This window comes from Hydractinia symbiolongicarpus, chromosome 7, assembly GCF_029227915.1.
Source record: "Hydractinia symbiolongicarpus strain clone_291-10 chromosome 7, HSymV2.1, whole genome shotgun sequence".
Classification (NCBI taxonomy): domain Eukaryota; kingdom Metazoa; phylum Cnidaria; class Hydrozoa; order Anthoathecata; family Hydractiniidae; genus Hydractinia; species Hydractinia symbiolongicarpus.
The window spans coordinates 19,384,162-19,388,711 of record NC_079881.1 but is presented as its reverse complement, the minus strand read 5'-3'; the positions used below and the strand labels follow the sequence as shown (position 1 = coordinate 19,388,711).

The following is a 4,550-nucleotide window of genomic DNA, read 5'->3' as shown; positions in this document are numbered from 1 at the left end:
GCATTTGGAGTATATCTGGTTGGCATTTGACCTTGATTGTGAGATAACAAAACAGCAAGCTGTAATGATGGAACTAGTCTTACACATTGGAAGTAATGAAGCAACAACTGGGAAGTTGAAGTTGAAGGTTTAAAATTATGGAATTTGAACAAAGTCATGAAGGATTTCTAAATAATCCTTTATGTTTACAAAGATACCTCAACAATAGCCAATGGGAAGAATAAAGAAAGTGATGAATCGTTTATCGATAGAATATATTCTAAAGTTATTAGACGAATTAAAGACGATGTGCATACTCTGGTAGCGGACGCACTTGAATCTTCGCCTCGAGTATTAGACTCTCCAGACAGGGTCAATATTAAACTGATAAATGTTCTAGAAGACCGCATTTCGTTTTTGGAAGAGGAAATCAGAAATAAAAATAATCTAATAAATATTTTACGGCTACCATAATTTCACAAGATAATAACAGACTTGATGAAAATTTTAATTTACCTAAGGAACCTGTGAAGCCGAGTCGCAGTAATAAAGAATCATCATCATTTACTCACGATAATCAAATTGCTCATTCAGTTATTGATGAATCTATTAGTGATCCAAGGGAAGTTCAACAAAGTCTCAACATTACTCAGCGAAAAACACAACGCAACAAAGATCAAAAGAAAGTAACGCAAATTATTGGAGACTCTTTGATAAAGGAAGTGAAGGGTTGGAAACTTACATCAGCTGAACATAAAGTTGTTGTCAAGTCGTTTTCTGGAGCGACGACAAAATGTATGAAAAGTTATATGATTTCTACTGCAGACGTCCCCTGACAATATAATTCTACACTGTGGTACAAATGACGTACATAAATCAGAGCCACATGAGATCGCAAACAACATTTTAAACTTAGCCCTTGATCTAAATACAGATAAGAACAATGCGATTATATCAGATTTGGTACGCAGTTATGATAGTAGCGCAAATGAGAAAGTGTTAATTGTAAACAACCGCTTGCAAAACTTATGTAATGAAAGAAATATCGGTTTCATTGACAATAGCAATATTAACCCTAAAGAACATTTGAACCGCAGTCGACTGCACTTGAACATAAAAGGAAAGTTATTACTGTCACAAAATTTTCAACAAGTTATAGAAGATTGACTTCTTTGCGACATAAAAAATCTTTCAATAAGTAATGGCACGGGTTCGTGTAACTTATCTAATTACGTGAAAATTTTACGACAAAAAAAATTGAATAACATAATAATTGGTCATTTGAATATTAATTCGCTACGAAATAAATTTGAAGCCATTGTCCATATGTTTGAAGAAAATGTAGATGTCTTACTGCTAACTGAAGCAAAAATCAATGTTTCTTTTACCGATGCCCAATTTTATATGAAGGACTATGTTATATTAAGAAAAGACAGAAATGCTCACGGCGGCGGTATTGTATTTTATTTTATGTAAATCAAGCATTATCTTTTAAACTACTTAATAGTTATTTATTTCCAAGTGATATTGAAAAGAATGAAAATTACAAAGTGCACGCACAATGATAAACTCGACCAGAAAAAGTCTTAAAATTTAAATTCTAGAGGTTTTGCTCCTCTAAAGAATATGCTCATATAAAGGAACACAATTCTTCCTTTTTCCAAGAGGTAATTGGCACAAAAATTGAACAAACAAACAGACAGAGAGAGTAGGACAGGACTTCTGTAAAGGGTACAAGTGTTTCGACTCACATTCCTGAACCAAAGTACCCAAAATGTCTAGCTGAGTCACCTCAAAAGAGGTCTGCGAACAGTCTTCAGCAGAAACTAGACATTTCTTTCATCCATACCTTTTCATCTGTCCTACTCTGTACAATCTTGTGTGACTGGGGTAACAAGTGGAGTCGTCACTCTCCAAAGATAAGACCAGTGCAGTCAAACCCCCTTGCTAAAATGATTTTTATTTTGTTTTTTGTTGTTTTTGTTTTTTATGTGTCTCGAAATTAACTTGAGGAAAGAAACTTGTCATCGGATGCTAAAAACCACTTAATCTAGATAATCGCTACTTCCTTACTCAAATCGGTAATGCTCTTAATGTGAATATTAGTGCTTACGATCATTTTATTGTTATGGGTGATTATAACATAAAAGTTACTAATACGACGCTTGATGAATTTCTGGCTTTATACGACTTGAAAAGTTTAATAATATCGCCAATTTCTTTCAAATCTGCGAATTTACCTACCTGTATCGACTTAATTCTAACAAATTAATAAATGTGTTTTAAAAATAGCTCGACCATCGAGCAAAGGATATCTGACTGGCATGTATTTGTGTGTACTGTGGCGAAATTATCTGTTGCCAAATGTGATGTTCATGTTAAATATTACCGTAATTTAAAGAAAATTAATCTAATTGAGTTTAAAAAGACTTTGGAATCAAACTTGCGTATTCATTGTTCAGAAAAACAAGATTACAATTCATTACATCTATGCCTAATAAACATATTAGACTCCTTTGCCCCACTGAAGAAAAGGTATTTGCGATTTAACCATGCACCGTTTATAACCAAGGAATTAAGAAAGACGATCATGCAAAGGTCAAAATTACGTCACAAATACAATAAAAACCCATCTCCTGAGAGTTGGCTAAAATTCACAAGACAAAGGAACTACTCTTTAAATCTACTACGTTCTATAAAACGTAAATATTATGAAAATTTAGATACGTCTAACATAGCTGATAGCAAAAAATTCTGGAAGTCAACGAAACCCTTATTTTTAAATGTATCTCATCACCGGAATAATATAACTTCATTGAAAATGAAGAAATCGTCAAAAAGAATAAAGATGTCTGTGAAGTATTTAATCACTATTTTGCAGATACTACATCCTCACTACCCACTAAAGCAAATGCAAACGAAGCGAATATCAACTCTGTAAAAAATGCAATAAAAGCACACGAAAATCACCTGAGCGTAATCGAAGTTCGGAAACGTGTAGAAGTCACAGAAATGTTTCAATTCAAGCCTGTTTCCTAAAATGATGTAAATGATGTTAATAATACGTAATATGGACTCAAAAAGTCTTCTCCTGTCAATGATTTTCTTCTTTAATTACTTAAATTATGCATTGATATAACGCCCTACCTCACTTTTATTATAAATTTTTATTTTGAAATATGTATTTTTCCTGATGAGCTGAAGCTAGCTGAGGTTATACCTATAGAGGTTAATCTGGTAAAGCGCTCGACTTACCGCACACTATCAATGGTTTAAACAGTCTTGCTAATCGTACAGGAATTTTATGGTTATCTGTCCCATCTTCCATCAAAAATTCTTCTTCGCTTTGCAGTTTTCGTCATTCCATACGGTCTTGGAAGGGTACTGATTGCTCATGCAAAATATATAACCCAGTGCTGAGATTTTGTTGAGCATTATTATGCGATTTTCTTTTCTTTTTTTGTTTTGTTTTTAGTCGACTTAAATTAGTTTTTCTTCTTAACTACTGTAAAATTGACTTTAAATAAGGAAATAAATAAAAATAAAGTCTACTGACTCTTTTGTTTTTGAATTGTAGAGGTTACAGCCTCTAGATATCTATATTCAGTGCAAGATCTCCCTTTTTACAAGGATAGTCTGCAGAATCAAGGTAATTGAACTAAAGACCCTCTATAAACATTACATCACAAACACCTACTGACAGTTACAAATTGCTATACAACAGAGAAAGAAACAATTAAATACAAATATAAAACTATGAATAAGAGCAGACAACTACCCATGCACCAGGACTTGTGAACCCGGCAGTAGCTTTCCACATGTGTTACGGGATCCCAACACCCAGCCTTACACAGGTGATTGACGCTTGGGACAAGCCCTATGTCAGGACCAGCCTGAAATTACTGGGATAAAACGCGTGGGCGTAAATCCACGAAGACCCAAAAAGATTTTTCAAACCCCTTTGCAAAGCTTCTTATAAAAACAACTGTGGGTACATCAGGATCGTTAACCTTGTAGACAAAGTTAGCAAACTTGGCCTCCCTATTGGACTGGGGATAAAAGTGGGGCCGTCACACCCAAAGACAAGACAGATTGTCAAACCCCCTTGCTTAGCTACTTTTAATTACTCTCTAAGAGAGTGGAGAGTGAGCAAACTCCTGAATCACGGAAGCCTGCCCGTGAAAATAACAGCCAGGGTAATAAAATCGCAAGGAAAAGAAATCCTTCCCCTTTTGCAAAGCAAAACTTGCGTTTTCACAGCTTGAGAAAGAACAACACATACACTGTTGAGTTATTTATATCAGACGGCTTACCCTTGACTACTGCCCTGTCATCGCATTTCGACCACTTGTCTACATTCCAATCTTTATTAAATGCCCAATAGTGACCTGCTGCTAGTGTGCCTGAGTGATTTATAGTTGCCACTAGTTTGTATTTGTTGGTAAAAGATACATCATCTGCAGGATGTGAAGGTACCTTCAAAATGTTGCCAGAGTGAGAGATACAATTAACAAATTGGTTGTTTTTTACTTTTCTTCCCTCGACACAATTAAATCTTTTCAGTTGGAGAA

The 4,550-nt window shown here is 34.7% G+C and overlaps 1 pseudogene; it reads left to right on the top strand.

Annotated features, from left to right (window-relative positions):
- The first annotated feature begins 446 nt into the window (after window positions 1-446).
- Window positions 447-1,469, top strand: LOC130648601 (uncharacterized; annotated as a pseudogene).
- The last annotated feature ends 3,081 nt before the right edge of the window (window positions 1,470-4,550 follow it).